The sequence below is a fragment of the Neoarius graeffei genome, chromosome 5 (genome assembly GCF_027579695.1).
Source record: "Neoarius graeffei isolate fNeoGra1 chromosome 5, fNeoGra1.pri, whole genome shotgun sequence".
In the NCBI taxonomy this organism is placed as follows: Eukaryota; Metazoa; Chordata; class Actinopteri; order Siluriformes; family Ariidae; genus Neoarius; species Neoarius graeffei.
Window position 1 is genome coordinate 25,002,745 of NC_083573.1, and position 10,907 is coordinate 25,013,651.

Genomic DNA, 10,907 nt, shown 5'->3' on the forward strand with positions numbered 1-10,907 from the left:
TGTACTTTGTCCCAACTTTTTTGGAATCAGGGTTGTAGAAAAATGTAAAATTCTACACTGAGATCATCCATAGCTGACCAGTCCACCTCACAGCTGAAAACTGGTGGCCATCTTGAATTTTCCATGATGGGGGGAGGGGGGTGCACAAAAGGAAATTCATAATGGTATGGTAAATAAATTTAACAAATTGTGTCCTCAAGATCAAATTATATCCATCACTCAAAATGTTTGTTGCTGGTGGCCATTTTGAAAAATGGCTGCCATATTTGACAATTCAAGATGGCTCCATATGTGATGCCCACTAAAGTGTTATCACATTTGTGGTAGTTTTTGTAATTTCATAATTAATGTTTTGAGTGTGGGCGGCACGGTGGTGTAGTGGTTAGCGCTGTCGCCTCACAGCAAGAAGGTCCGGGTTCGAGCCCCGTGGCCGGTGAGGGCCTTTCTGTGCGGAGTTTTCATGTTCTCCCCGTGTCCGCGTGGGTTTCCTCCAGGTGCTCCGGTTTCCCCCACAGTCCAAAGACATGCAGGTTAGGTTAACTGGTGATTCTAAATTGACCGTAGGTGTGAGTGTGAATGGTTGTCTGTGTCTATGTGTCAGCCCTGTGATGACCTGGCGACTTGTCCAGGGTGTACCCCGCCTCTCGCCCGTAGTCAGCTGGGATAAGCTCCAGTTTGCCTGCGACCCTGTAGAACAGGATAAAGCGGCTAGAGATAATGAGGTGAGATGTTTTGAGTGTTTATTCAAGGGATAATCAACCTGTATTCGCTAACATTGCACTAAAGTATTTGATGTACCTATCAGGAGAAGTAATGTGTGTTCGTCAGCAGGGGGCAGTGTGTTTACGTGGCCCCAGGGGCTTTACGTCAGTTTGGTTCGCTTTGCAGCTTTTCTCTTTCTGCTGAGCGAGAAGACAGAACGGACATGGAGTTTCTTTGTCTCATTCATTTCTCCTGTTTCCAGAGAGAGCATCAGCTGTATATGTGGTACCTGCCGGTACCCGTGACGCATATCCAATTATTTTCAGAATGCCTTTTGCTATAAGTGTACCAAATTTCATGCTTTTATCATAAAGTGCACAATTGTTTTGGTTATCTGCCCCACTATTTGTCTCTATCTGTTAGTCCTGTGATGATTTCCTGACTTGTCCAGGGTGTACCCTGCCTCTCGCCCAGAGTCAGTTGGGATAGGCTCCAGCTTGCCCATGACTCTACGCAGGATAAGTGGTTACAGATAATGGATGGATAAATAATCACCTGTATAGTTATACTAAAACAATTATCTGCCTCAGTGAATATCTGTGAATAACAATCTTGACTTCATCTTGGTTATTATTTACCAATATTCACTTCAAATAGTAACTAACTAATCTTCAGTTGCTGAGAAAATGCTTTTCATACCTATGAAGTGAATTGGACTCCATAGGCCATCATGTCTAAAGTCTTCACTGAAGATTATTTCTACTGTCTCCATGGCTGTGGGAAGCTAAGGCAGAGGAACTACTGTAAATGGCAGGATTTAGAGAACTGATCACAAATCCAGCCACTGAGCTGCACAAGCCAGTGCATTCTTAGTACTGGTCCCAAGCCAGGATAAATGGAGATGGCTGTGTCAGGAAGGGCATCCGGTGTAAAACTCATGCCACATCAACTATGCAGATCAAGAAGAGGACTTTCATACCGGATCAGTCAAGGCCTGGGCTAGCAACAGCTGCCACTAGAACTGTTTCCCAGCAGGATACCAGTGGAAACTATGCTACTGGTGGAAAAAGGAGGAGAAATAAGTAAAAGGTGAATTTGGATGACACGTGAGAGTAGAAAAGGCAGGAGAGTGGAATTGAAAGTTGGAACTTTAAATGTTGGCACTATGACTGGTAAAGGAAAAGAACTGGCTGATATGATGGAGAGGAGAAAGATTGACATCCTGTGTGTCCAAGAAACAGAGTGTTCCTGGAAGTAAGGCCAGGAACATCAGAGGTGATTTCAAGCTTTTCTATCACAGTCTGGATAGGAGGAGAAATGGTGTAGGGGTAATCCTAAATGAGTGTTGAGTGTGTTGGAGGTAAAGAGAGTGAGTGACAGAGTGATGAGTGTGAAGCTGGAAATCAAAGGGGTGATGAATATGGTCAGCGCATATGCCCCTCAAGTAGGGTGCGAGATGGAGGAGAAAGAAGAATTCTGCAGTAGATTGGATGAAGTGGTTAAAAAAGGAAAGAGTGGTGATTGGCGCAGACCTAAATGTGGAAGGGCAGATGGTGGTGGATTTTGCAAAGAGGATGGAAATGGTTTTGATGAATACATACTTTAAGAAAAAAGACGAGCACAGAGTAATATAAGAGCAGAGGAAGGTGTTCTCAGGTGGACTATATTTTATGTCAGAGATGCAATCTGAAGGAGATTGAAGACTGCAAAGTGATAGCAGGGGAGAGTGTAGCTAAGCAGCATCAGATGGTCATTGGGAGGAGGATTTTAGAGGTAAAGAAGAGGAAGATAGAGAAAGCTAAATCAAAAATCAGATGGTGGAAGTTGAAGGAGGAAGATTGCAAGTCAGAATTTAGGGATATGGTGAGACACATTAGGCAAAGAGGTATTAGATTATTGGACAACTATGGCAGAAGTGGTGAGGGACACAGCTAGGAAGTTGCTGGGAGTGATATCAGGACAAATAAAGGAAGACAAGGAGACTTGGTGGTGGGAATGAGGAAGTCCAGGAGAGTATAAGGAGGAAGAAGTTGGCAAAGCAAAACTAGGCTAAAAAGAGCGATCAAGAGAGCAGACAAGAATGCAAGGAGATGCAAAAGGAAAGCAAAGAGAGCAGTGGCAAAGGTGGAGGAAAAGGTGCATGATGAACGATATGAAAGGTTAGACACAAAGGATGGAGTAAAGGACCTGTACTGATGAGCAAGACAATGAGATCAAGCTAGGAAAGATGTGCAGCAAGTTAGGCTGATAAAGGATGCAGATGGAAATGTGCTGACAAAGTGTAGTGTGTGTGTGTTGAAAAGGCGGATGGAGTACTCTGAAAAGCTGATAAATGAAGAAAATGAAAGCGAGAGAAGGTTGGCTGAGGTGGAGACAGTGAATCAGGAAGTACAACAGATTAGTTATCAGCCTGACTCTGACTTCCTGGTTTACGCACTTCCTGCTTCCTGAGTTGTTCGCGCCGAGTCCTTTTTCCTGTGAGTGCCGGCGTTAATTACTAATCCTTTTTTAACTTTTTTTTCTACAAATAAATTTCCAGTATCCTCTTCATTTTTATTGTACTGTCGCTTTCATTTTTGTACTTTTCACTTTCGCTTTCCTTTTTCCAGTTTTTTTTCCCGGTTTTTTCTCTCTTTTTTCGGAAGAACGCCGAGACCGGAAGCCTTCTTTTTCTCTCCTCCTGTGTAAAGTCCACAAGCAGAGGCCATCCACATCTGATCTGCTTTAATATCAACAGATCTTCATTTAAGGTACGTGAATCTTTTCATCATGGCACACCTTCAGCCTGTTCAGTGTGCTGAGTGCAGGATGTTTAGTCATTCTTCCTCCTTCACTAGCGATAGCTCTATTAGCTTTACTTATGATAAGTGCAGATTAGTTAGCTCTCTGACGGAGAAGATTACAGTGCTAGAAGCGCATGTCCAGGCTTCAGAGCAGGTTAGTGAGCGTGAGAACAGTGTAGTTTCTGTTAGGGAAAGTCTGGACGCCCTAGGTGGAGTTAGCAATCCCCCAACTCCGGCATTAGAGCCTTTACAGCGGGGCGAATGGGTGATGGCTCGGCGGCATAAGCGTAGAGCCAAAGCTACCGCTGAGGCTCGCCCACGGGAGCACCACTCTTCTCCGCGTCACGTGTCGAACAGGTTTGCTCTCCTTAGTGATGCACCCACTGAGAAACCTGAAAGAGCTCTGGTTATAGGGGACTCTATCATACGGCACGTGAAATTAGCTCAGCCTTTAGGGGCACCAGCAGCTTTAGTCAGGTGTATACCGGGAGCCAGGGCGCCGGACATAGCAGGTAATCTTAGGGTCTTAGGCAAGCACAGGTTCTCAAAGATAGTTATCCATGCAGGAGCTAATGATATACGCCTTTGTCAGTCTGAGGTTACTAAGAGTAACTTTGTAGAGGTGTTTAAATTAGCGAAGGCGATGTCCGATGCTGTAGTATGCTCTGGCCCCATCCCAGTGCGGCGTGGCGATGTAGCTTACAGCAGGTTATGGTCGCTGAACTGCTGGCTGTCCAGGTGGTGCTCTGAAAACAGTGTGGGCTTTATAGATAATTGGGCTAATTTTGAGGGCACTGCTGGCCTGTTAGGGCGGGACGGTATCCATCCCACTCGGGAAGGTGCTGCTCTCATTTCCTGCAGCATAGGTCATAGTCTCAGAACAGGCCTAGTTAATTTCTGACAATCCAGAGCCAAGGCCAGGGAGCAGACGAACAGGCTAAACCGACTGTCTGCTAGCTGCACAGAGTCGTCACTCAGGGCCCACTACATCGAGACTGTGTCTGTTCCCCGAGCTCAACAAAAAGGTAGAAATTTTCAGAGAGTTTGTTCCAGTAACCTAATCAATATAAAATTAGATCAGACTGACTGTACAGCTGCTGCCAGCACCTTTGATCTAAAGGTGGGGCTATTAAATATTAGATCTCTTACATCTAAAGCGCTAATGGTTAATGAACTCATTACTGATCAAGAGTTTAATGTACTGTGTTTAACAGAAACATGGATTAAGCCAAATGAATATATAGCATTAAACGAAGCGAGTCCTCCTGGATACAGTTATATACACCAGCCTCGTCTAACTGGCAGAGGAGGAGGCGTCGCGGTTATTTATAACGATTATTTAGGTGTAACACACAAACCTGGTTATAAATTTAATACATTTGAAGTTCTTCATACTCATCTAATGTATGTAGCCTCGAAAAATAAGTCTACCCAGTTAATTCCATTGCTTATTATTTACAGGCCCCCGGGGCCATATTCTGAGTTTCTTTCTGAATTTGCAGATTTTATCTCAGATCTGGTTATTTCCTTAGACAAAGCTTTAGTTGTTGGAGATTTTAATATTCACTTCGATAACCCAGAAGACCCTTTAAAAACAGCGTTTGTGTCCATCTTAGATTCAGTCGGGATTAAGCAGAATGTCATTGGACCGACCCATAATGGTGGTCACACCCTTGATCTAATACTAACATTCAGGTTAAACGTAGACAATATAGTCATACTTCCACAGTCTAAAGTTATCTCAGATCATTGTCTCATCTCATTCAAAATCTGTCTGAGTAATAATATATGTACCTCACCACGCTACTGTATTAAACGTACTTTCACGTCAACTACTGCACAGAGCTTTATAAATGATCTCCCAGAGCTGTCAACTTTGATTGGGTCACTGTCAGCCCCTGCAGAACTTGATCAGGCAACTGAATGCTTAGAGTCAACATTCCGCCATACTTTAGATAATGTAGCTCCTCTAAAAAGGAAAATGGTCAGAGACAAAAAATTAGCATCCTGGTATAATGACACTCACACATTAAAACAGACTACTCGAAAATTGGAACGTAAATGGCGTCAAACAAAATTGGTAGTGTTCAAATTAGCTTGGAAGGAGAGCTTCCTGAAGTATAGAAAAGCTCTTAGTGCTGCGAGATTAATTTCTCCTCCCTAATAGAAGATAACAAAAATAATCCTAGATTCCTAGGATTGAGAATATCCGACAAAAAATTCAAACTACTAATTTAAGGTTAGAAAATGAAAGTGACCTTGTAGTTAACAATATAACTGTATCAGATCATCAGTTAGAATGTTTTACTCCCCTAAAAGAAACTGAATTACTTTCATTAATCTCTACATCAAAAGCCTCAACTTGTGTACTAGATCCCTTACCGACACATCTATTCAAACAGATAATGCCTGGAGTAATTGAACCGCTTCTAAAAATAATAAATTCTTCTCTTATGATTGGCTATGTACCCAAATCCTTTAAACTAGCAGTTATCAAACCCCTAATTAAAAAACCTGACCTTGATCCCTGTCAGCTGTCCAATTATCGGCCAATATCAAACCTCCCCTTTATCTCCAAGATCCTTGAAAAAGCTGTGGCACAGCAGTTATGCTCATATTTACATAGGAATAACATCCATGAAATGTATCAGTCAGGATTTAGACCTTATCATAGCACAGAGACAGCACTGGTTAAAGTAGTAAACGACCTACTGTTGGCGTCTGATCAGGGCTGTGTCTCGCTACTTGTGTTGCTTGACCTTAGTGCAGCATTTGATACCATTGATCATTCCATTCTTCTGGATAGACTAGAAAATGTTGTGGGAGTTAAGGGAATGGCCCTCTCCTGGCTCAGGTCTTATCTAACTGATCGTTATCAGTATGTTGATATAAATGGTGATATTTCTAGACGTACCGAGGTAAAGTTTGGTGTTCCACAAGGTTCTGTCTTGGGTCCACTGCTTTTTTCTCTATATATGTTACCTCTGGGTGATATTATTCGTAAACATTGTATTAGTTTCCACTGTTATGCTGATGACACAGTTGTATGTCTCTGCAAAACCTGATGAGAGACACCAGCTTAATAGAATTGAGAAATGTGTTAAGGACATTAGACACTGGATGCTTATTAATTTCCTTCTGCTTAACTCTGACAAGACTGAAGTACTTGTACTAGGACCACATACAACTAGAAGTAAGTTTTCTGATTATACAGTAACTCTGGATGGCCTTTCTGTTTCTTCACGTGCAGCAGTAAAAGACCTCGGAGTGATTATTGACCCCAGTCTTTCATTTGAAACTCACATTGATAACATCACCCAGATAGCTTTCTTTCATCTCAGAAATATTGCAAAGATAAGAAATTTAATGTCATTGCATGATGCAGAAAAACTAGTCCATGCTTTCGTTACCTCCAGGTTGGATTATTGTAATGCCTTACTGTCTGGATGTTCCAATAAGTGCATAAACAAGCTCCAGTTAGTTCAGAATGCAGCAGCAAGAGTCCTTACTAGAACTAGAAAATATGACCACATCACGCCTGTCTTATCCACACTGCATTGGCTCCCAATCAAATTTCGTATTGATTATAAAATACTACTATTGACCTTTAAAGCACTAAATGGTCTCGCACCACAGTACCTGAGTGAACTTCTGCTCCTCTATGACCCGCCACGCCTACTTAGATCAAAAGGTGCAGGCTATCTGCTGGTACCTCGTATAGTGGGGCAGAGGGGCAGAGCCTTTTCTTACAAAGCCCCACTGTTATGGAACAGCCTTCCAAGTAATGTTTGGGAATCAGACACAGTCTCAGCATTTAAGTCTAGGCTGAAAACATGTATATCTGTTTAGTCAAGCCTTTTGTTAATGGTGTTTGAGGTAAAGGAGTAGATCTGGAGGGTCCTCAGACATAGCGTTTTGGTAAACTGGGATGTATGGATGCTGTCAGTCCACACTCGCTTGCTCACTCGAGTTTGTTGACGGTGTAGTGGCTGGCTGCTTTATGTCCCGGGGCTCCCTCATGCCTGTGTTACCTTCTGGCTCTCTCCCTTTAGTTATGCTGTCATAGTTAGTTGCCGAAGTCCCTGCTTGTACTCGGTGCAATATGTATACTGTTCCTACTTATTCAGGTGACATTGGGCATACCTAACTAGCTGTGTTTTCTTTCCCTCCCCCCCACCCCAAATCTGTCCCTCTGAGTTACATGGAGTCAACAGGAAATCTTTTGGTGGAGACCTCGACTGGCTATCGTAGCCTGCAGGGAATCGGCCGTCAGACATTCTGTCGCATGTCCCAGACCCGGTGAAATGTAACTGAATTGTCTTGGCCAGCCCTAAGGGTCCCATCTGCATCTCATCATTGCTGAGGAGTGTGCTTCCATCACCCAATCAAGCATCCAGCCAGAGCAGGTCATGATATATTTTACCATATTAACATGCCATTGTTGTGTGTTATGCCTGATGTAAAGACTCTCGTCTCTGCGAGCCTACCACACAGATTTAATACTTGTCATTTTTAGGGCATACCTAACAATGTGTTTTCTTCCCCCCCCAATCTGTCCCTCTGAGTTACATGTTGATCCTGGGATTGAGATGCTGGCCTCTTCTGCCCCTCGGACCTGCTTGATCCATCCTGGTGCCCTGTGTCTGGTTGGAGTTTTATCGCACCGCTCCTGTGAAGGACGGCCCCATGAGGACAGTTGAGGGTTATACCTGTTAAAACTGTTAATATTATAGTCAGGCTGTCTGTTGTTGCCCAAATGAGGATGGGTTCCCTTTTGAGTCTGGTTCCTCTCGAGGTTTCTTCCTCATGTCGTCTGAGGGAGTTTTTCCTTGCCACCGTTGCCACAGGCTTGCTCATTGGGGATAGATTAGGAATAAAATTAGCTCATGTTTTAAGTCGTTCAAATTCTGTAAAGCTGCTTTGCGACAATGTTTATTGTTAAAAGCGCTATACAAATAAACCTGATTTGATTGATTAGTAATGAGGAAGTAAGGAGAGCTATGAAGAGAATGAAAAGTGGTAAAGAGGTCAGTCTAGATGATATACCAGTGGAGGCATGGAGATGCTTAAGAGAGATGGCAATGGACTTTTTGACTAGATTGTTTCACAAGATCTTGGAAAGTTAGAGAATGCCTGAGGAGTGGAGAAGTAGTACACTGGTACTAATATTTAAGAACAAGAGTGATGTTCAGTGCTGCAGTAACTATAGAGGCATAAACTTGACCAGCCACAGTATGAAATTATGGGAAAGAGTAGTGGAAGCTAGGTTAAGAGGAGAGGTCAAGATTGGTGAGCAGCAATATGGTTTCATGCCAGTAAAAAATACTACAGATACAATATATGATTTGAGAATGTTGATGAAAACGTATAGAGAAGGCCAGAAGGAGCTGCATTGTGTGTTTGTGGATTTAGAGAAGACATATGAATGACAGGATGCTGAGAGAGGAGTTGTGGTATTGCATGAGGAAATCAGGAATGGCAGAGAAGTATGTGAGATTGGTGCAAGATATGTATGAAGATGGTGTGACAGCAGTGAAATGTGCAGTAGGAATGAACGAGGCATTTAAAGATCATAGGCAACAGTTTTCAATTTATGCACATTTGAAACTTTATATGTTAAACCCTCTGTAATTTTCTTCTGGTCCCAATAAGTAATTGTTAATAAGTAATAATTAAAATAAGTTAGTGCGGATCGCTGCGAATTTCTGTTCGGTGGTTTTCGTGACCACTCAGCGCGTGATGTCATTCAAGACAAACCGCTTGAGTTGAGTCCACTTCCGTTTACTTGCATTTCCGTTTGGCTTGAGTGCAGACGTGCGTTTGGGAATTTCCAAAGAAAAAACATGCCTTATTGTTGTGCAGTGAACTGTAATAATGGAACCGGTTCAGGAAGAAGTTTTTACCTTTTTCCGAGAGAGGAGAAGCGGCAGAGAGAGTGGATTGGCTTTTTCCGGAAGAGGAGAAGAGGCGGAGTGAGAGGATTGGCTTTTTCCAAAAAAGAAGAGGTGGAGTGAGTGGGTTGGCTTTTTCCGAAAGAGGAGAAGAGGCGGAGCGAGAGGGTTGGCTTTTTCCAAAAAAGAAGAGGCAGAGAGAGGGGGTTGGCTTTTTCTGAAAGAGGAGATGAGGCGGAGAGAGTGGATTGTGTGCATGAAGCCAGAGGGTTGGCTTTTTCCGAAAGAGGAGAAGAGGTGGAGTGAGAGGGTTGGCTTTTTCCGAAAAAGGAGATGAGGCGGAGAGTGTGTGTGTGAAGCCAGAGGGTTGTTTTTTTTCCGGAAGAGGAGAAGAGGCGGAGAGAGAGTGGATTGTGCGCATGAAGCAAAATCAAGCAGTCAAAGAAGAAATGGACCAACAACGCTCAAGCAAAAAGGAGAAGATTGGAGGTAAACATTTTTACTTTTGCTTGCAATTGACAAGTCAAGAATCCTGTACAATCATTGTGGAAATGAGACAAAGGGATATTTCCTTGCTTGGAGTAGGCTATAAATAGTATAATGCTGCGGATGGCAGGCTAATGTGGCCTACTGGCGCACTGTCAAGTAATCATTACCTATATCCAGTAGGAAGGGCGGTTTAATTATTCTTCAAAAGGGCTCTTATTTAGTATGATGGCAAGAGTAAGAATTTATCATAACTACCAGAATAAATCGTTTGGACGGGAGTCTTGTTGAGGTCCGGGGTCACCGCAATCAGAGCCAGCTGAGTCGCTGTCCGATTCCGAGGCCGCATGGTCAAACCAGTGAGCCACATTCACCGATTGCTTCGCAACGGCCATAGATATACATATAGGGTTTCACCTCTCAATATTCAATTTGGAGAGTTCCTACTTCAAAATTGCTATTGCTTTCAGACATTTTACACAACCTCTCACAACCAAAGTCTGTACACGTGTGCTCGGTTCGCAAGTAAACACAGAACTGCTCCCAGTCCGTTTGCCTTAAATGATGTCATGACAACTGTCCCCTGGCGGTGAAAGTGCGCATAAGTGAGATGTAAACAAACGTTCAGAAATTGGGCAAAACAGTATAGTTTAACTGTTTTATTCAATTTTAGGGTGCAAATTAGACACTAGGAAGATTGAATTTGCTTTTTGGGTTGTTCTTCTAGACATTAAAGTTGATATTCTACGTTTCACCTTCGACCATTGCCTATGACCTTTAAGGTGGATGTTGGATTGCACCAGGGCTCAGCCCTAAGCCCTTTCCTGTATATAGTGGTAATGGACAGGATGACAGATGACATCAGGCAAGAAGCCCCATGGACAATGATGTTTGCCGATGACATTGTGACCTGTAGTAAGAACAGGGAGCAAGTGGAAGAAAATTTAGAGATATGGAGGTATGCACTAGAGAGAAGGGGAATGAAAGTCAGTTGGAGCAAGATGGAGTACATGTGCATGAATGAGGGGGAGGACAGTGGAACGGT